Source organism: Agelaius tricolor, unplaced genomic scaffold, assembly GCF_023055355.1.
Source record: "Agelaius tricolor isolate 1412-34295 unplaced genomic scaffold, bAgeTri1.0.p SCAF_24, whole genome shotgun sequence".
In the NCBI taxonomy this organism is placed as follows: domain Eukaryota; kingdom Metazoa; phylum Chordata; class Aves; order Passeriformes; family Icteridae; genus Agelaius; species Agelaius tricolor.
Window position 1 is genome coordinate 884955 of NW_027269284.1, and position 23350 is coordinate 908304.

Genomic DNA, 23350 nt, shown 5'->3' on the forward strand with positions numbered 1-23350 from the left:
TGATGTTGTTGCCAGCCTTTCTTATTAAAAACAAGCAATATGTTTGAAAATCTCAATTTTAGTGGCAGAATATTAAGGGATAAAAATGTGGATCTCTTTTAATTTATGTTCCGACCCCAGGACCCTCACTTTATCTTTACTTATTTGCCAGTAATTTAATTGTGAATTCTGAAATTCTGGAACATCCCAACATTAGAACTGAAGTTCCAGGAGTCAAAACTTGTGCTGGATCATCCTGAGCTTCCTGACAGCGGTTCACCCTCTCTTAGAAGCACTGCAAGAAGGCTGCAAAAATGCGTCAGTATCGAAGCACTGAGAGATCTCCTGTGGTTTTATGGTGTAAATCCAGATGGTGACATCCTTTAGAAGGTTGTGGTAGAGCACTGCTGCATCTTAGGAAGAAATCCTTCCCTGTCAGGGTGGGCAGGCCCTGGCACAGGGTGCCCAGAGAAGCTGTGGCTGCCCCTGGATCCCTGGAAGTGCCCAAGGCAGGGTTGGACAGGGCTTGGAGTACCCTGGGATGGTGGAAGGTGTCCCTGCCCAGCAGGGGTTGAAATAAAAGATTTTTAAGGTTCCACCCAACCCAAAACATTCTCTATTTCTATGACCTTCACAAAGAAAGAAAAAGTGGTGGAAACCAGGTCTCTCGTGAAGATACCAAAGGTGACCTGTGGTATCTTCAACCCTCTTCTGTGGTAACCAACCCTCCCTGTGCATTATTCACCCATAACTTTGTAGCTGTGGGGGGAAAAAATTCTAGAAGGTCTTTGAGACAATGCAGACAAGTTTGTTATGCCTGAAAACAACCCTTGGTGCTACAGCTGACAGTTGTTGTGTCAGCAGCAGCTCAGTGAATACCCTTCCACTAAAACTATGGAGGCCTTCCCAAAAGCCTTAGCAGTAACCTTCTTCTCCCTCTTGAAGAAACTGTGCCCATGACCTGCAATGTGATAAATTGCAGAAGGAGCTGTGAGGCTGAGGAGGATTGAAATAAACATCAGGGGAATGCGTGCTCGGCACGCTGCCCACGGTGTTTCTGTCAGGGCAGAGGGTTCAGAGCATTGTTCTCCACACGAAATACATCATGATCTCCAAGAGCACAGCAAGAAGGCAGACAAGGAGGTAATCTTTGCTCAAAGCTGCACAACAGAGAGCTGCCAGGTACATGAGGTATTTAAAAAGTTCTCTGGGTAGAAACCCAGGCGGAACAAGAAGCGATGAAGGATCCAAAAATCCCCTTTGCCCTTTGCGGTGCTGGTGTCACAGCAGCCTGCACGTGGCAGCAAGGTCAGGCAGATGTTTGGGACAGCCCACAGCTGGATGGGCAGTGCTGTGGGATTGGTGCTCAACTTAGAAGTCATCAGATGCAGAATGAGAGAGAGGCATCAAAACAAGCACAGAAAGAGAAGTGCACACAACCCCCCCTGCTCAAGATTTGCAGGAAGGTCAAGAATTTTAGGATAATTTATTTTGTCCATAAAGAAAAGATTGCTAGCAAAAATCCAGCCTGTTTCTCCTATGGATGAGCAGCAGAGGAAGAGAAATTGGATGTGATCTATTAACAAATCTCAGGTCCAGGGAAATTGTCTAGCAAGTGGATTGCTGTGGAATCCCAAATGGTGACATCCTCTTTATCCAAACCTTCTGTCTGCCCACCCTCTGTCCCCCTTCTTCTAAGAACTGTGGCCAACTGATCCTTGGAACCTTCTTTTGGGAGATGTGCTGACAGGGAAACAAAGAAGGGCTCTGCCCACCATGGAGAGGCAGCAATTAGGAAGATCCCAGAGCAAAGGTGGCCAGTTTTGCCTTCAATCCCATCAGTAATGGGATTACAGATTAATCCCACATGCAGATTTGCCTGAAGGGGTCAAAGTACGTTGGAAATAAAAAATAAAACGTTCTCCCTGCAGTTCAACAAGCCAGTAGTCCTTGGGGAATACTCCATTGAGATGAATTAGTGACCAGCTAAAGCCTTGATGAGAAATAACCTTACTCCAACTTCTGTATTCAATTCCTAAGATTAGGAATTGAATACTGAGGTTGGAGTAAGCAAACCAAACATCAAAAACAGGAACACTGGATGCTCAGTTGGAACTCTGGATGCTCAGATTTTTAAACTTTCTGTGCTGAAGGGCACAGACCCACAAGAAAATTCTATATTTGACCTGAGGTTCTGAGAATGCTTCCAAAATTGATTGATAGCACTTGGGATTATGGGTGTGTAGTTTGATTAGAAGTGTGCAGTATCATTGGGTGAAAAACTTAGAGTTTAAGGGTTTAGAATACAGTAATATATATAGAGCAAGATGGAGGTTTTCGGGCAGAGGCTGGTCCTTTTTCTTTACCTTCTTCTCCATGGGTTTGGGGGGTGTTTTGTAATTGGACAGAAAAGTTCACATTGTGCGACATGAGTGATTAGTTATTGGGTTAAAAGTGAGAATAATTTAGGTGTCATTTCTTTATTGGATAGTTTAGCCTTTAAAGACCTTGTAACCAGAGATAGTGAGCCACTTTGTGGCTTGTTAGTAGAATGCTGGAGGACTCACAACTCGTAATATAAATAAGAAATAATAAATCTAAGCCTGAACACAAAATACCATCTCAAGTGCCTTCAATGCCGACCTTGACAGACGCAGAAAAAGAAGCTGGGGACCAGCAGAATATGAGCAAATAATACAGGCTGGAATATAAATGCTTGCAATATTTATATATTGCATATATATAAAAGCAGAAGATGGGGCAGCTCCTCCCAGCTCTTGGTAGAACACACACTCATGAAGGGCTTGGGAACAGGGGCTGAATCCCACACAAAACTGAATTTTGCAGTCCCCTGTTGCTGACTCACTTGCCTTTAACAGCAGTGCCCAGGAGCCCAAAGTTGAATTACCCTCTGCACACCCGAGCACCAAATCACCAAACTGGTATTTTTTCCTCAAATCTCCACATAAATTTGTTAAGAGAATATTTTCAGATGCTGTGTTTTGCTTTGTGCAGACTCAGGCTCCTCCAACACACAATATTTGATCTCAATTAAGGGTCAGGACACTGCCAAGTTCACCACCTGGAGCAGTAAGCAAGAAACTTGTTTTTCCTTTTCCCTAACTCTCATTTATATTGAGGAAAACCACCCTTTCATCTCACACAGGTTACCAACCAAGTTATTTACAATTTTTCTGATATGTTTATCATTTTCAGTCAGGGTGGAATGTGAATTTTTAAGCTAAATTTTAGGATGATGGCTGCTTTAATTATAACCACCAGTGTGTTTAGTGCTGTTCAATTGAGCCTTGAAGGAAAAAAAAAAAAATCAACATTTCTCTAAATTCTGTTCAATTTGTTCTCCAGTCTGATGCTTAAGGGGATTTTCTCAGAATTTAGACAGTGCGATGCAAATGCAAATTCGTATCAGAGTCTTAAACCACTGGGAGGTGTCTTGAAGAGCAGTTCAGTGCCATTTGTATTTCCAAAAAGCAAACCAGCCTGCCTGAACAGCTTTCCTTACCCCTGGAGAAGGAAATGCTCCAAAGCATTTTTAAAATTCAGATTAGCAAAATGTTTATGTCTAATCTCCCTTTGACACCACCTGAGAGAAGTTCAAGGAAGGAGCACAGGTACCAAAGGGGTTGATGGAGGCACCTGCAGCAGGTCAGGTGCATGAAAAACCAACTTTTTGATTTAAAACTACCTGGAGTTCTGTATTTTCACTTATGCCCATGAGGGAAAGTTATTTTTGCACCTTTTCTTTTACCTTACCAAGAAGAGATGAGAAAAGGTTGCAGCAGGTTTTGCCCTCAGAGCTCAGAGACATTTCTAAATTGGGATTGCAGTGATTTCTCTACTACAGCAGCTACACAAGAACACTATGACCAGCACAAAAAGGAAAAAATATCATTAAATTATTATTAAAATTAGTCAGGAAAAAGCTAAGGACTGAAAAGTCAGGACACCTATTTTCCTCCTGCTTTATCTCCCAAGATTTTTATGTAAAAACCTGGGAGTCCCTAAAGAATTTAACACCACCTAGAAATATCCAAGCTTTGTCCCCTTTCCTACTCTGCAAGTAATCAGAGGTGTTGGTTTTGTCATAAATATCTTTGCAATTAAAATTAAAAAATTTAGGTGCAAACAGTTCTGAAAAAAAAAACCTGAAAAGCCAACATTAACTTAAAAAATAATTGTTTTTTTTTTCCAGGAACGATATTTCAGTCCTATAAAAGCCTTAAACAAAGACACTGCTTTTATACCTGCAGGTATTCTCTCTCTACACAGATAATGACCTGACTTAATTGCCAATTAGTGGAGCTCCTCCCAGTGAGATTTTATTTTATAAATGAGTCCTTCTGAGTCAATAATCCTTCTGTAATGTATTTAAGCTTTTTGCTTGTATTTAGGAGAGGCTGTATTGAAGTGAAAATAAGGGGAAAAAAGAGCTTTTGAGGGTTGGTTTGTTCTTTATTTTCATATTTTAATGAATTTTAATATCTGCTGGTGCCAAGGAATTTTCATTCAAGAGATTTTTTTTGTTTTTTAATAAAGGAACGCGTACTTTTAGAGTTTTAATAATATAGCTGGGCTCTTTTGGTACTTCTAAACTTGGGCACAAGGGAGAAGGAAAACAACTTATTCTAAATAAAATAAAACGAGAAATTAAAATTTTCTTGGTTGAGAAATTTCTTCTGAGGTCATCAAATTGAGGCCCAATAATTAGTGCATGTAAAAGTCAACTCATAATTTTCACTTCTTTCCAAGATATTTAGTGGACAATTCTTGCTTGAGCACAGCAAGGAGAAATAAAAGCAGCAAAATTGTTGAAATATTTTAAGTTCTAGGCTGACCTGAGGATTTCCAACTCACTGAGACACAATTTTCTTTAAAAGAGAGATTTCTTTTACTTTTGTATTGCATCCAATTAAACACACTTCATTTACATGGAATAATTTTCCAGCCTGTTATAAATAATGCTTTAAGTATTATTAAATATCAACATAATAAGATATTTTCAATTCATGGTTTGGGCCTAAAGTTCCTTATCAAATTATTAGAGAAAATTGTTGGATTATTAATAGTTTTTCTTATGTGGTCACTTCAGAAAAATAATTTGTAAAAATTGTTTATTCTGCATTACTGTGCACTTGTTTTAGACCTGGTGTTCAGGTGTTGTGAGAAATCAGATTATAAACCCATGATGTAACTTGTTGGCTGCAAATCCCTGAAATAATTTCAAACCAGAATTATTTAATCTGACCAGACAACTGAGGAAAACCAGAAGTTTCTGTTTTGGTAATTTAATTCTAATACAGAGCCCCCTTCCACTGCAGAAGTTTCACATCCCAGGTGCAGAAGAACAGGGAGAGGGAAGAAAATCTGGATTTCACCATTACATTTGCTGTTATGAAAGGCTCCTGCTGCTGCTGTGATCAGTAAATCTGATTTTATCTTAAATTACCTAAACTGAACAATGGAAATATGGCACAAGTAGAGAAGACAAAGCACTGGGAGCCTTGGGCAGCTAGTGAGAGAAACAGGAGCTTGGAAAGGACTTCCATCCCATGGAAGGTGATTTTTCTGGAATAAAAAGGAGCCCTATGCACCTGCATTTTAAAATTCATTCTCATTTTGAATACCTGAACAATTTTTTTTTTCTGGTGGTTTATTCTATGAGTATGATCAGAGGAAGAATATAAATAGATGAAATTATTATAATTTTCTTCCCCAAGGAGGATTCTGGAGAAATAAAATATGTGGCAAAAGAAGACACTGCATCAGGAGCAAACTGATGCTGAACTTGGCCTGGAGAGTTTCACACGGTGGTAATAGCACGAGGAAAAGAAAAAAACAAATGACATTTAAATTTGTCCATTATGCTCATCTGCTCACTGGGAACCATCATGAATTTTGTGCAAGGATACCCCTGAAATCCACTGGAATGGGGATAACTGTGAGCTGCATTTCAAGTGTTACACAGAGATGCAAATTTAGGCTTATTTCTTTGAAAAAACAATACTTTTCTGAGGTAAAACAGAAATTATTGCTGTAATTATCATTAGAGTTTACCAATATTTTATATTTATTTTCATAAAATATATAAAATTATTGTTCTATTTTATTTTTTATATTTTAGTGTTTATATTTATTTGTATTTATATAATATTTGTATTTTGCATTTATATTTTATTTGTATTTATTATATTTATTTATATTTATATTTTAGTGTCCATATTTTATTTTTATATATACAATTTATTTAATTTTAATTTATTTTAATATTTATAGTATAATATATATTTCTTTTCATATCTATATCCTCAATACCACATATCAGCAGTCATAGGTAATTTATAGCTGCTTTACCTATTTCAAGCAGCAGCAATTCCATTAATGAAATTTATAAACTGGAGAACTTTAGGGACGTTTCTTTTTGAGATTTTAGATACAGTAAAATGAAGAATAAGCAGCTCTTTCCTTTAAATTCTCAAAATTTAATATATTTTCATCACAACTCCTTGTATTCATTGAGTCCTTCTGTAAACAACCCCACAATCTTTCAATCTCTTTTTATGAAATTTTTCTTCCAGCACCCTGATCATTCTCATAACCAATTTCTGAACCCCATGTGATTCTGTAATATACTTCAGGAAGTCCTTTTGTATTTTTTATGAGAGGTAAAATAACAGCTCCTTTTGCTGCTCTAATCTGCCTTCCAGCCTCAAACTATTTTCAGTCTCCTCTACCTGCTCCTGACGTTTTATTCCCGTTTTGTCCCTCACATCCTCTCCTGTATTTCCCAGCAGGAGATAGGATTTACATCAGCTCTTGCTGATATCCCAAACTTTGACATCTCCATCTAAGCTGCTGGTAGTGCCAGAGCAGGGTGTACAGATTTGTCTTTTGGAATTGTGTGAGGCCTCATCTTCAAATGAAAAATATCGTGTGCGTGCGTTATCAGGGACGGGGGATGAGGAATTGCAGCTGCTGATGTTTAACTAGTTGCAGGAAGCAGAAAAACATTTGATAGATCCAATAAAGCCTGATTGAAAGCTAACATTTTGAAGATTTCTTATATTTCATTTAATATATTTCATATTCAGATTTCATATTCAGATTTCTTATATTCATTTCCTATATTTCATTATTGCCCCCCAGAGCTGAAGTTAAAAGCACACATAAGGGACCATCTCTCCCCTTCTCCAAGGTCACCTCTATTTGCACCACAGATGAGTTTCTAGATGTTTGTTATTAAAATCTTCTGCTGATAAACACAAAACTTTTCCCTTTTAGCTCCTTCAATATGTTCACTCCGTAGTTTTTTACCTGTTGTTTGAGCAAATCTTCCATTCTCCATTTTTGTTTTACATTATTCAATAGCTACAAAAAGATTCTGTCTTCACAGCAATCTTTTCAAAAATTAAAGATAAATATTGTGTGGCATCTTGTGTCATCTCTGCATTAACATGTTGCAGAGAGAAAAGAGCCTTGACGTTCTCCTTATAAATATAATTCAGTGGCTTACTTGTCTCCCAGATATTTAGAGACAATTTTGTGGGGTTTTTTTCCAGGTGCGATGCTGGGAATAGAAGTCAAAAAAGCTCAGTCTGTGTGATTCTATTTTCTCCTTTTCCCTGTTTTTAGGTACCTGGAGAGAGCCTACAAGAAAGATGGGGAGAGAATTTTTACAAGACCATGTTGTGGTCTTAGTTACAGTTCTTTCTGTAAACCAATTATTTAGTTTTTTTACTTTTAGGGCTGAATTTATTCACACTTGTGTACACAGGTGCCAGCTCCCTCTGACACATTTGGGACAATAGCAGAGAGGAGTCTCTACAGGAATTTAAAATTAGAAATTAAGATAAGATTGAAGATATTACTGTCCCAGAGGGAGTTAGCTGGAAATCTGGTCTTGTAGTATGGAAAGCAACTGTGGAAAACCCAGGATCCAAATTCTTTCAGGTCTAGGGGTTTGAATCTACCTGTCTGAAAAAAATACTCCTACTCTATCTTCTGTCTTGGAGAAGATTGGTCCTGAATTGTCAGAAGGGCTCAATCCTCTTCTGCTCAGTGGAATCAAATGAAAAGAAAAATAAGTCTCTTCATGTGTTCAAGGCAAGGAGTAAGAAAAGCACTGCAATTACAGCATCAGAAAATAGTTTTGAAGAGAAAGGGGCTCTCCTTCACTGATGTATTAAAGTATTTAGGTGTGTGTCTATACACATCTTTCATAAAATCTATTTGCCTTTAAAATGGACTCGCTGATTATTCTTAAACACATTTTTCTGATATTATTCTGCATCCCCTCAAGTACTTTTATCTGTTACAATGAGATGCTGCAGCACTTAAACATAATGGGAACTCAGAGGAAGACTCCAGGTGCTATTGTAAATAAATGTAAAGGCAGCCAGCAATGGCTGAGCCTAAAGCATAAACTTCCCATGGAAACAGGACTAATTTAACTCAAGGTCATAAGGAATGGTTGCATCCTGTAAAGATTAACTTTTCTTCTGAAAAAAGTCTCTTAAGGTTGGAAAAATGGTTGTTATTTCATTGGTCATGTGTCAGCTCAGGTTCTTCAAGCTGTGTTCTCCTGTGATTTCCATTCACAGCAATTTAACAAAGACCCAAAATCTGTCAGTCAGAACCTCCCAGCAGCTCACCCTGGGATTTCAGCATGGGGCAGCTGCAGAAAGCAAAGTAGTTTGGAATGCTCTTGGTGTTGTCAATCAAGACATTTTTAGGTAATAGAGGGGAAAAAAGTGAAGAGAGGGAAAGTTTTATGATCCAGCAAATGATGTGGGTTTTTCAGTTTCTTAATTGGTGCTGGAAAACAAAATGGACCAGTTCTGCTGGTGTCAGCAGGAGTCTGAATTCAGTGGGAGACAATGATTTTATGTCAGTTTGGTCCATCTGATGCTTTGTATCTTAGTGAAAAAGCCTGACCCAGAATGACTCTTCCAACAAGAAAATGTTAACAGCAGCAAGTAGCTGATAAATTAATTATCTCTGTGATAATCTCACTGACTTTGGTTAATTGCTTGCTCAGAAGAGATGAAACTACCAGGGAAGCAATACAGGGCCTTTACTGAATGATCTGGCAACAAAAAACAGATGCAGGGAATCGTTTCATTGAGACACTTTTTAGAATTTATTTTGTGACTCAAGGAAAGAGCTAATTGCTGATGAATTTGTATCCAGAGCTGTCTTCTGCATTGTCAGGGCATTGACAGCACAGGAGTTTGTTCTGACAGCTGTTCTGCCTGTGCTTTGCATCTTAATCAGGCAGTTTTCAGAGAGTTATAACAGCATTTGCCACATCCCCTCCTTTGCAAACATTAATTAATTAAGCAAAACTCTTTTGAAACAGCAGAAATTGCAAAGTCTACAGAGCAAACATGGAGGGGGGGGTGAAGAGATGAACAGCAACAGCAAACAGACAAAAACTCTCCACAGCTGTCTGGGGTTGTGTTCTTGGTCTGCCCAAACCTCAGTTCAGCTGTCCTGGGTGTCCTCATGGCCTCACTTTGAGGTGTTTTCTAAGGAAGGGTGGAGTTTCCTTCCTGCATGTGATGTGTCTGTGTGTGATATGGATTATCCAGACTGAACTTTTCAGCAGTAACACTGCTGGCCTGGCTTTGTTAGACAGATAATTGCCTGATAAATTAAGGGTCTGTGCTGAGAAACTGCAGTTTTTGTCAAATCAAAGCTGTTGGGACCCACCTTTTTTGCCTGTGTAGTCGAATTAATGAGTTTTAACTCACTATTTTAGTATATTGTGCAGTAAATTGTCAAAGTAATGCCTACATTATACCTATTCTTGTAAAGAAGCTCAAATGGCACCTCTAAATCTCAGTAGGCAAACACTTTAAACATGGTAAAGCAGGTTTTTGACATGGAATTTTGAAATTATTTTTTAATTTTTTTTTCTATTTGTGGCTGCTTCTGTTTGGAGATTGAGTTATAATGGATCTCCAATTTCATCTTTAGGAGTTGTAAGTCCTCTTTGTTGTTTTAATGAATTAAATATGGTCACTGAACAACCATTGCCAGAGGGGAATTTTTGGTGTCAAAAGAGACAAGAAAAGCTGTGGCTGCCCCTGGATCCCTGGAAGTGTCCAGGGCCAGGCTGGACAGGGCTTGGAGCAACCTGGGACGGTGGAAGGTGTCCCTGCCCATGGCAGAGGGGTGGAATGATGTCTCTTTAAGGTCCCTTCAATCCCAAGTCCTTTTAGGATTCTGTGATTTCATTTTCAATCTGTGGTTTTTCTTTGTGGAAGAGCTGAAATTGTGGACTGCAGTCCAGGAATAGGCTTAAAAAGGGAATTTTTAGGGAATATTGGTTTTATGAAACTTTTTGTTCTTCATGAGTAAATGCCTGAAAGATACCAGGGGAGGAAAAGAAAACTTTGAGATCCCTCTGTACCAGGTGATATCTGAAGATAGCCCATAACTCATTGCAATGTTAAGAGATTGATTTAGAAGGAATATCACACTTGTCTCTGATCCAGTCAAATTTAAAAACCATATTTTAAAACTCCATCACCTTTCCTCAGTGATGGCTTCCCACCCATTTTTCCACTGTGGATTGTACAGTGGGCATTTTTAAGATCATTCTGTGTTCTCCCTTTTCCAGGTAGACACTGTCCTTCTGCTGTTGGTTGGGAAAAATCACTCAAATACATTTTATTGGTTTTTATCTGAGTGCTCCAAACAGTGGCATGGCTAATTCATCTTCACACTTCCCACTTCACACTTACAGTCCTAAACTTCCCTCTGGGGTCACAAACACACCTCAACATTCACATTTCGTAATTTTGTGAGTTTGGTAAGACAGAGCCCACATCCAACAAACTAATCTCTTCCTTTCTCCACATCCAGGTTCTTGGAAATAAGAAAGAAATTCAGTCCTAGGAACAAATTCTCTTTCTTTGTCTTTCCAGTGTCAGAGAGGTGTAGTTCTGATGAATGCTCATTATCATTTCCTTGCTTTTAGAAGCTCATCATCTTCCATGAATTCCAGGTACTGCTCAGAGCAATCAACAGCTGAGCAGGGGAGGGGTGAGTTGTTCCTCACATATTGAAAAAGATTTTTTAAAATAAGAGTTTTCAGTGTTGATCCCATTTTTTTCTTCATTGTTCTCGGTGCATTTCCTGCCTGACTTGTGGCTGAGTTTCATAATCTTCCTCTGGCCACTTAGAGCAGTGCTGCTGTCCAAAGGGTTTGGGCTTGGCATGGATCTCTTTGGGTTTGGGAGAATATTGATCATACTGGTTCTCTTAATTTAATGCATTTGGTTTGTCTGCTTTGTGATCTTCCCTACACACAACCCATCATTTCTTACTGCTGACCCTTTCAACTTTTATCAGGGAACGTTTTCACATCCCCCTTTTAACTTTACTCCCATGGAATTCACCTGTTCCCTCCTAAAACATTACTTACTAATGACCTTTTGATCCACATCTTTCTTTTCTCCTCCCCTGCTCCAGTAATATTTCAAAGTTAAATATGCCATGCAAGCTGATGTGGCAGCAAAGAAATGAGTCATCTCTTAGAACAGGGGATTATTTTTTTTCTAGTCTGTAGCGGGAATTTCCTTGAATTAAAAGGAAAGGTCAGAATTCAGTGAACAACAGGCAATGACAATGGAGTGAATAATCAATCTGGGCGTGCAGCTGAAGTGTGTGTGACTGGGATTTAAAGAGGGGGAAGAAGTTTGAAGAAGTATTATTTTTTTGACAAATAATGCAGGAGAAATAAGTGACTAAGAGCTAACACCCTGAGCATGCTGGTAGCTTTATGTATTGTTCTTTTGTTCACACACACCTTCTGTGCTGGCTTTCAAAAGCTTTTTAGCATCACTAACTTTATCCTCCTTTGATCTAATTTTTGTTTTTCTTGTCTCTCCATGGCAGAGACTTTGCTGTATTTTCCTACAGAAGATCTTTGACTTCTGCAAATAATGGAAGAAATAAATACTCAGAATAAAGAATATGTGCAACATATGTGTGTGTGGTTTTGAGGAGTAGCCTGGCTGGAGATTACTGAAAATATTAAATAGATCCAAAAATATCTGTATCAAAACCACATCATCCCTTTCTGTCCTCTGTTCCAGAAAAAAACCCAACTCTGAATCAAACCAAGCACACTGGATCAGGTAAGAACAGGAGAAAAAAGCAATCCTTTGGATGACATCCTTGTGTTGCTGCTGCAGGAAAAAAACAAATGATGGAGGCTCCTGAAGCTTTTCATTCTCACCCTAAAAGGAGACAAAACACACTGGGAACGGGCTCGTGATCCAGAGATTTCAGTGTCAGACTTCTCTCTGTACAGACTTGTTTGCACACACTGGGAATTAGCAAGAAGAGATTATTGAGGGCCGTCAAGGACCCAGCCAAAGTCCTGATTTGCTTTGGCACAAGTACAGAGTGACATAAAGACACAGATCAGCCTGTTCTGCCCAGCCTAGAAAAACTCTGGCTGGGATGGATCAACTGGAGGAGTGGGTGCTAACAGTGGGGAATCTGTGGTGATGCAGGAGATGAAAATTTCCACCTTAGGCTCTGTGATGATCCGTAAAAAATGTGTCTAGGAAAGGTATAAAAGTCCAAAGCTGTTGAAAAGATCACAAAGAGGATCCTGAAAATCAATAAGAAAATACACACCTGGGCTTCTGGAAAAGCAGCAGAGTGAGGATCCATTCTTTGCTTGGGTTTAAATGCCTCCCTGTCCCATTGGACACATGCATCAAATGATGCTGCAGACTCCTGGCTTTGGCTCCCTTGAGATCAAAATTACTGAAACTGCAAGGTTCTTTTTAGATTTCACAGCTGGTGTTGCTGTGAGACTGGGAGCCCTGGCACAGCTGCCCAGGGCAGGGGTGGAATCCCCATCCCTGGAGGGATTTGAAAGCTTGGGGACATGGATCAGAGGTGGCCTTGGCAATCTTGAGTAATGGTTGGGATTGATGATCTTAAAGGGTTTTTCTACTGATTCTCTAACTTCAGACAGAGATTTTGCCTCACTGGATATCAGGAGTGAAGTAGGTAAAATAAAATCCTACAGGAACTTTCCTTGTGCCTTCACCTCTGTATTCAGGCAGCAAGGTCTGAATGTTAGAAATAAAGAAAGGCTCCCCTGGGCACTATCAACCACTTAAGAAAATGATGCCTCCTTGCCAAAAGCCCTTTGGGTAATTTTTGGCAAAGATGTTGCAATCATTTAGATTGTGACTGTACCTTTTTTATTTGTTATACCTTTATGCCTTCACAGGAAGGCAAAGTCAGGCCTCCTGTGAATGGCATTTCCAGTAATACTCACATTTCTGAGTGATGTCTCTCCCAAGACCCCTTTGATGGACATAATGTGCAGACTAGAGATACTAAAAACGTGTGGAAACAGAATACTCAACTTGTCCATTCTCCCAAGCACAAGTGAGAAACTTTGGCCTTTGACCATGTCAGGCTTCATGTGTTTTCAGTGAGATGAAATTTAGATTCTCTTGAGTTGACAGAAATTGTCTAGCAAAGCTTTCAAGGCTGGGGGAAGAGCATTTGTGTTTTGCCGTGGCTGTCTCAATGAGTGCCTTGAATAGTTTCTTTATTAATTTAGGCTGAATCCCTTCTAAATCCAAGTACTTCACCAGAGATGCCTGAACTCTATCAAAATGGGCAAAACTTGCACCTTTCTGTTAATAAGAGAACTTTGTCAAATGAAGAGAATTCCCTAAAATGATATTCAAGCTTTAGGCAGAAAGGCTCAACATCCTTTTTGAATTAGGAGTCTATGTCAACAGGTCAATAAAAATATGTCAATTTAAGGGCGAATCCAGTTGTTGGGCTCCTAAGAGCTGCACAACACTGCAGGACAGGTTCATCTCCTGAGGGAGTTCTCAGTGGCACAGGAGAAGTAGCCTCTCCATGGGGAAAGACTTGCTGTGGTAGCAGACTTCTTAAAAGTTCTAGTGTAAGATAGGAATTGTACAAGAATTTGCAGCATTCCAGTGAATAAACAAATGTAGGGGAGCCTGGTAAGCAATGAGGGAGAGAAGCAGAAAAAAACATTTCCAACAAATGGCCAGGGGTTTATTAGCAGCATCCTATCAGGCCTTGACAGCATGAGTGCAGTTTGGCAAGGGGGAAAAATATCCCTGTTTGCCAAAGACTTCTCTGCATATGGGATCATAAAATCTGTAAAAAGAAGGAAAAATAAAAGGAAAAAAGACCTTCCTTGTTCCTCATGTCATTCAAGAATTGTGGCAGCTTTGGTTGCAGGCACTGAGTGCCTGCCAGTCCTGTGCCTGTCAGGAATTTTTAGGGTGTAACAGAACATTTTATCTCTTTAAGGATCCAGCCAGAGGGCTGGAGAACCTATAATGTAGCTTGCTTCCAAAGCAATAAAATAAATGAGTGAAGGGTTTTTTAAATGTACCTCTAAAATAATGGAGTGAACCTTTTAAATCAAGTGTGGCCCAAATACAAATTAATTTGGCGTATGGATGATATCTAGCAAGCTCTTGCTAGGGCAGAGAATTCCCCTTTCCATCTGCAGTGCTTTTAAAACACCTTCAGAGCCAACCCTGAAATGGCAGCTTGCAACCTGAGGGTTTCACTAATAAATCAAAATAGCAAAACTCAAAGAGGAAGAATTTGAATACCTAATTTCAGGTAAAATGACAAGGTTAAATGCCTTGCTGGCATTTAGATACTGTGCAGAGTGCATTTGAAATGCAGATATGTTGCTGGGAGTTTGGAAGGCAGAGATCCTAGGACAAAATTTATAGCCTGTCATGGTAGAAATTATTTAAAGAAAAATGGAGCATCTCTGGAAATCTCAAGAAAATATAGGAAAAAAAAATCAAGAGCTAAAAAACAGTAAAAAAATTGAAGATGTGCAATGGGAGAGATTTTAAAGTAAAAATTTGGATTTCATTTAAACACAAATGAAGAATTTCTGAAGACACTTTGAGTGGCTTGTACAACATAAAGAAGTTACAAACACAGAGATAATTTCAGGAATTGTGTTATCCCTGAGAAGCCAAAAAACAAAAAAATGCATTATGGTGTGCAGAGTAAAAAAGACACCAGAGCAGTAGAAATATGAGTGTTCTTCAGAACAATCCTGATCAATTACACCAAAAAAGTGAGGGGAGGAATGAATCAAAAGTTCTGGATAAGTGGAAAAAAGATCCCCCCTGGAGTTATTGACAAGGATGGAGATGGGCATTTACGGCCACAAAGGTCACATTTACAGGACTTACATTCAATTTCTTGCCCACCTGGAAATTCAGGCCCTATTTTGGAGAACAACTCCTGGTGTATACCAGGGATATTTTGGTTTTTAAGTACAATCAGTAAAAAGTGTATGTGCAACTACAGAGCCCACACTGGAAAAGTGGAATGAACCTCCAGGGCTCCCAAGAACTTTAGGAGAAATCTGGCCATGCCATAAAGTATTTCTGCAGGGCAGAGGAATAATGGCAAAATGCATTCTAACAATTGCATTTATGCAGTTTGATCTGCATAAATAAATATGCTGTGGCTCCCTATTCCCTTCTCCAGAGCCTCTGGCAAAATGTAACAACAAAACTCTTCTCTGGCAAGAGGAACTTGTGTTTCCTTATAACAGACTCCTTTGTGCATCTTGAATTTCAAAATCAGAGAAAATGTTATTGAGAAAGAAACTCCAAGCAGCTCAAAACCCAAGGTCACTGTGACTGACAGGCTGCTGGAGAGCCACTGGCACTAAAGGATTTGACAGCCCTGCAAACACTTGCATCTGATGATAGTTTTGTCTCTAAATTAGAAGTTTGCTGGTAGAAATCCAAGAGGGTCAGGAGATACTGCATTTCAAAGTTTAGAGGCTTCTCACTTCTCATCAGGTTTTCTTTGCCGTGGTGGTTTGGTGCAGAATGTCCTCTCTGCTCCAGCTGAATCTCCATCAGGTGTCTCAGCTCCTGCTCCTCAACATCCACCCCACCTCCACCAGTGGCTCTGGCTCTCTTCTGACCCCATAAATTAGGCAACAGGATGGGAACAGTCTCCATGAGCCATTTTCAAATCCAGAAGCCCTCATTTGCAGCCAGCAGCTGAGCATTCTTTAAAAAAAATAAACGAATAAAACCAAAAGAGAGAAATGAGGACTTGCAAAGGCACTGCTGAAATGGTGGTGATTTTCTGATTTTCTGCTTGGTGCAGGGGCTGAGCTGGTGAGAGTAAATGTGAGGAGCTCTCTCCAGAGCATTCAGGGGCAGCACTGAGGCACAAAATGCTGCAATTGCTCCCATGGCTGGAAAAGTGAAGGGGTCAGGAACAGCCCCAGCAGAGCTCTACAGCAGCAGGTTCAAGAGGCAAATTCCATGTGGGAAACTATCAATATTTTTAGGTTGTTATGAATAATGGGGAGAAAACAGATTCCTGTGGGTTTTTTTTCCTGTGTCATCCCAAAAATGTGTTTTCTCTTCCTTTTCTGTTTTCTGGATCATTTTCTGTTTCTCTACTAGACACCTCACCTTCAACAGAGAGTTTGCCACGGGGAGTTGGCAGAGATATGAAGTAAAAGTGTGTTGGTTCTGCCCTGAGCACACTTAAAGTGATTCCTAGATTTTGACATGCCTTAGTTCCTGCTCTTTCAGTCAAACAAGGCAATTTGCCTGTACAGAACACAAATATCTGACCAATGGTTTTGTGACAGAAGAATCTTCCCCAAAAAAACCTCCATTGAATGCTTGGCTTGCATTCCTGTGACTTTTCTTTTCTTAAATTTAGTACTTCTTATGTAAGCAGAAAACATTATGCAAAAACTGCACTAAACAGAGTAAGGTCAAGCATTTACAAGTATTTTAGGGGAATTGAAGCACTGATGAGTTGTGTGTTGATTATACACTTAAACTGATCATATGTGCGATGTCCTAAGAAGTTCTCTTAGAGAAAGAAAAGCATGGGCTCATGGAAAAGAAGGATGAAAGGAGGATGTTTCAAGAACTGAAAGTGCTGAATTAATAGTTTGACTCACATTGAACATTTCACTCGATTTCAGGCAGGTCAGTCTCAGGGAAAATAAAAAAACCTGACATAATTTGTGGAGGTGTTAATGTGCCTGACATTTTAATAGCAGAAATAGCTATGCCCCCTCTTCATCTTAGACATCTGAACTCTTCCCACATCAAGCACTAAAAGGGAAAATACCCAGGTTTTCAAAGGCCAGCAAGGTCTGTGCTGATCACAGTGATCCTGGGTGACATTTTGCCTTCCACATGGCAGAGTGTGTGCTCCTTTCAAAGGAAATGCTAAATGGAGAGCTGATGAGTGCTAAAAATCCAAAACTGAGTTTCTGGAAAAGCTGACTCTAGAATAACAGAGACCTTGGCTGTTTTCAGCCCGATGGATTAGTGCTTGTGCTGTCCTCATCTGTCGGATAACATCACACCAAAAAGTACAGGCAGGACAGGGACATGCAGTATCTGTTATCCACTGTTTTCCCTTGTCTCTGTTTTCCCAAACACACATAAAGTTTGAAGGAACATCAAGTGGTCTCCTAGGCTGCTGTCACCTCTGAGACAGGAAGGAGAAGGGATGAATCTGCTTCCAATGTGTTGGACAAGACTTCATCTATCAACCCTCCAAAGCTCTCCTCTCCATCCCCTCTTTTCTAGACTAAAAACATTCAGTTTTTCTAAACCTTTCTCTCCAAGTCATGCTCTTAAACCTCTCTTCATTTTCAGTGCAGTTCTCTGAAAACCCACTCAAGTATGACCAGAATTGTAATTGCAGTGCCCAAACCTGAAGGCAGAATTCCAGGTGAGGACATTGCTGTACAAATAGAGAAAACCAGTGAACTTATACTAATATAGTCCAGACCTTATACTAATATAGTCCAGAATTCAACTTTTTCCATGAGAATCCATGCTGATTCTACTTTGTCTGTGTTCAGCCCCAAAGTGTGGGGAAGGGACCGCACTAAAGGCCCTTTTTTTGCAGAATTCCTCTTGATTCATTCTTAAACCACTCGGTATTTTATTCAATTGAATTGAAAGATTGCAGAACTTCTGTTGAAGTTACCAAGCCAAAATTCCAATTCTTTTTTCCAGAGTATTTTGAGGTTTTTTTCCTACCCCATTAGCCAGACATGCTACCAGATCACTTTCTATCTCCATAGTCAAATCACCAATGAAAATATTAAAGCAGAACAGCTTCCATAGGACTTCCACCTGAAACATCCTCCCAAAAGCATGTCCTTTTCTTCTGCTCTAAGGATTTAGGGAACAATTTTCTGATTTATGAGTAAAATTTAGGCCATGTTCCCTAATTTCTGTGGAGAACGTCATACCAGAGCATTATGAAACTTTTAAGACCTGTTTCCCCTTCTTCCTCTCCATTTATGTAGGCTAAATCATCAGTCAGAGAGGGAAATAATCTGCTTTAACAGAATTTCTTTCTGACACTTCCCCAGTGACCATATTTTTATCACCTCTCTATGACGTGCTTGTGAAATGTTTAATAATTTAATTCCACCATTTCCAGAAACGGAAGCTGCGGGAGTTTGGGAGAGGTATTTCTGATTCTCTTTTTAAAGCACAGCCTTGCCATTCTCTTGAATCCCTTCCCCTCCCACCAACCAGGAGTTTTTTAAGAATAGTTTTTACTGATTCCTTAAGTATCTGTACAAAATGGTGTCTTAAAGGCAGGATGAGAAAAAACTCTGAAATCCCAACGTGTCCAAACCCAGAGACGAGATAAAATTTTGGAGATTGGTTTCTATGTCTTATTTCTCATGGAGGCAAAATTAGGCTGTTGGTGTCAGGAAAGGTATAAATCTCAGAAGCAGCTGCAGAAATGACTCAGGTTTCTGAAGATACGTGTGAGATGCTTCAGATGAAATTAAAGAGCGTAAGGAATGTATAAATAATAATAGAGTGGTGTGATTCTATCTCAGTTATCTCAGAGCACTTCTGGAGGAATTGAAAGGCAGCTGGTGAGAAATGTTATTCTTTTCTCAAAGGAAAAAAAAGTCCTAAAAATGATTAATCATCTCACATGACCTTTTGAAAGGAAGTTTTGTGAGCAGGGAAATCAGACATTTTTCTATACTGAATATCTGATGGGGTTTTTGGACATTATTAATATTGCAGTTGGTTTAACATACACTGCTATAAACAGACAAGTACCCTGCACTCCCCATAGACACCTTCTGGAGCATGCTCCACACCAGAGTTTCACCTTCTTTTTATAATTCATCCTTCAGATTGGAATATAAATGAAGCTTCAATTAGATGAAACCTCAAAACTTCATTTTTACCTTATTTATTCCTCCATTTGCCTGTCAGTGATAATCTGTGGGCAGTGGCTGTTGCTGTGTTTTGGAGTCATGTTCCACCAAAGTTAATATTTCCTGTATGATTTCCTTTTTTCTTGGACAAGGTCTACAACACACCATTAAAACCCATGGAGGAATAAAGCCTGGATAAATTAATTTTTTTTACCAGAAATCCAGTTCATGCATTGCTCGTGTCCCCTACATCCATAGCTAGTGGTGGCAGCATGCAGGGATGGATTATCAAATATTTTTAATATAATTAAATGATAAATTTAATTAAATGATTAATTATTTATCATTATTAATAATAATAATAATATTTATAAGAATATTATGTTATAATAATATAATAATACATTAGATTTATCATTTAATTATTAATCATAATTAAATGATAACCTTTCCAACTATGAATAACAAGGTTAAATTATACTACATCACAAACATGTTTTGGAGCCATTTCTATTTAACTTCTGTGCTGCTTGATTTAAAACCCCCTGTCAGATTCAAAAGGTGGTTCATTTAATCAGTAACACCCCTCACCATCACTCCAGTCTTCAACCTAAAATCTTCAGCACTTGAACTTGAAATCAAAGCCTCTTCCAAAACTGAGGCATTACTTGTTTTCCAGCCTATGTATTTATTTTATATAGAAGCATGTTGTTAAATTTAGTAGTGCAATAAAACCCCATTAAAGCATTTAGTGCACAAATGCAGTTTACACAGTATCCTTTTTAGGAGAGTAATGAAGCAACATGTTGAGGAGCCCAGATAAACCTAGGAATTCTTTTCTTATAGCCTGCAGCCTTGTGCTTTTTTGCTCTTCATTATAAATAACACTAAAGTGTGTGTTTGAGACCCACCAAAGATCCTCTGTAGCCCTGAGCAAGGAAAAGATCACATAGGCAAGAACTGAATATTCCAAGAATGATGCACTCTGAATATTTTTTTGTGCTCTATGAACTATTCCTTCCTAAAAATCCCAACAAAACCAACAAAGGAAAAAAGCCACAAAATACACAAACCAGAAAGAGAAGGAGAGAAAAAAACCTTGGTGTTTAGCTTCTAAACCCTCTTTTTTTTTCTTTTTTCTTTTTTCCCGCGAGTGAGAGGTGAAGTGTATCAAACACATTTCCTGAAGTGAGTTGTCATTTCTCTTCCTTTTCCACAAAACCAGGCAGGCATTGCTGAGAAGGGAATACTTGCAGCTACATTTTCTCCTCTTATGACAGGAGAAAAGTTTGTCAAGAACCAACACTGGAATATTCATCCTAGTCCATCTCTAGGTTAGAAACTCAAGATTTGACAAAAAATTTTCCTTGGTGTTTAGGGCTCCTCTCCTCAATGTCAGATATATAAAAATATACTTTTGCTAGAAATTTCCACTTTTCTAACCAAAATCTCCCAGCTCTAAAATGAATACTAAACCCATGCATTTCAGGTCCATATGATTGACACAGATATATTTCAGTTTGAACTGAGCAGCTGATTTTTGTTGCAAGGTAGCTGAAGATTCATCAATAATCTTATGGGGATTGTTGCCTCTCAGGAGCTCTTTTCCAAGACAGCTTTATTATTCTCCTTTAAAATGAGCTTTCAAATGTGTTTTCTCCTACAATGAGGAAGATTTCAATTTTCTGCCTGTTCCAAACCCAACCTCAGGAATTTGAACTCAAAATGTTGAGTAATGATTGGAATAAAACTTGGTGGGTTGTGATGGATTGCACATATAAGGATTTCAAGAGGATTTCGAGGATTTCAAGAGGATTTCAAGACTAAACACTTGCTGAAAATATTCAAATACAGAGAACTGGTCTTAGTGTACAAAAGTGAGTGTTCTTGGTTGTTTAGCTCTTGCAAAGCCACCTAAAGAGAGTTGTTGGAACCCTGGCTGCTGAGAATTTCAGACTTTCTGTGCTGCCAGGCACTGACCCCAGGAGAACACTACATTGACCTGAGGCTGTGGAGAAGGCTTCCAAAATGGAATGAGAGAACTGGGATTGTGGGTGTGGAGTGTGACTAGAAATGTGTAATATCACATGGTGGAAAACTTAGAGTTTAAGGCTGTAGAATATAGTAATACATATAAATCAAGATGGGGGTCTTAGGGGGGAGGCTGGTCCTTCTTCTTCACCTTCTTCTCCATGGGTTTGGGTGGTTTTGTGTAATTGGATAAAAAAGTCTGCATTGGGTGGTTGGTTATTGGGTTAAAAGTAAAAATAATTTAAGTGTCATTTCTTAATTGGACAGTTTATCCCTAAAAGGCCTTGTAGAGAGAGAGAGATGGGGCTCCATTTTTTAGTTTGTTGGAGTAAAGTGCTGTAGAACTCAGGGTTTGTGAGACTGTGACAGAGATAAGAACCAACAAACATCTGAGACCAAACAAGAAATACCATCTCACACATTTAATCCCAACCCTGGCAAAAAGGAAGCAAGGACTCCACAGATGCCTTAACTTGTCCCTCCTCACTGGGGCACGTTCCCCACAGCAGTCACCAAACCTCTGCCCTGCCCTGAACTGTGCCCTTGCCAGACTCAAATAAAAACTGGGCTGGACTCTCCTCATTCACCTTCTTAAAGCTTTGGGTGTATTTGCAGGCATTAGCAAAGATGCTTTTCAAGAAGTGTTAAAAACAGATAAGGAAAAAATAGGGAAACAGATGATACTGAGGACTTTAGTTTTGTTTTTTCCTTTGACCTAAATCCCCAAAGTTTTGCAGAAGAAACACACAGAAAAGACATTTGATCTCTACTAGTGCTAGAGTTCTGGCCCCCCAGTGAAAGAGCTGTTCTCCCTTACATGTGGGTGGAATATAAAGTTTTAATAAACTCTACAAGTCTGAGTCATTCTAATCTTATTATCTCTCAATCCTCTGGCTGTTCTCTATGCATTTACATCTGCAGAGGCTGGGCTGGATTTCTCCTCTACTCCAGTCATCTCTGCTACTTTTTCACAGTGCGGAGCAATGAACTTAAATGAACTTAAATGAGGAGTTTGAACTTAAATCAGGAGCTCTGCCCTCCCTGATGCCACCTGGGCCACACATCCCTGTGCTTTCCACAGGGGCACCACATCTCCTCCCAGTTCTGCCTTTATTTTGGGTAAAAAGTTGTGCCTGGAGAAGGTGCAAGAGGAAATCGAGGAAATCCTTCCCTGTGAGGGTGGGCAGGCTCTGGCACAGGGTGCCCAGAGAAGCTGTGGCTGCCCCTGGATCCCGGGAATGCCCAAAGCCAGGTTGGACAGGACTTGGAGCAGCCTGGGACAGTGGAAGGTGCCCCTGCCCATGGCAGGGGGTGGCACTGGATGGGCTTTAATGTCCCCTCCAACCCAAACTGTTCTGTGGAGATAAATCATCTGCACATGAGGTGATCTCATCCTGGTTCTGTTTTATTCTTGAGGGTTTTTTTTTTGTTGTTGTCATTGGTTTGGGTTTTTTTGCAGTGATCTGCTTCCTTGGCAAAAAACCCAGAAACAGCAGAAGTAGAGGGATTTACATTTTCACAGTTGCACACTGAAAAATAGCACCACTTGCTTCAAATTTACTTATATTATCAGAGATTAATTAACCTCCAGGCTTTCACATTGTCATATGTTAGAAACAGGTTTTTATCATTTGTTTTTGTTTTTTTTTTATTTTTAAATCAGGCTATTTCAGTGCCCAATTCCCTTCCTAACTGTCTCATACCCCTTCAAATAAGTTGATGTCCTCATAAACTTGAGCACCGCGATAATGAGCAAAGCTGAAATGTCCATATGGAAAAGCTGAGTGAGACTTTACACCAGAAATCAATATTTAGAACACCCTCAAGTGGCAGGTTTGCAATTAGCAGAGCAGTTTAAAAGATCAATTGCACATGTTTTGCCATGTGGTAATTAGTCACCATGCCTTGGAAATTCTTAAGTCCACGACATGACATTATTAATTAGAAATGACAGAAAAATCTAGATAACTGCTTTTGACAGTGTAGAATTATCTGTAAAAGCTCCAGGGCTGCTTCTATTTGTAGACCAGCCTGGGAAAAAGGGAAATATTTTATTTTTGTTTTGTT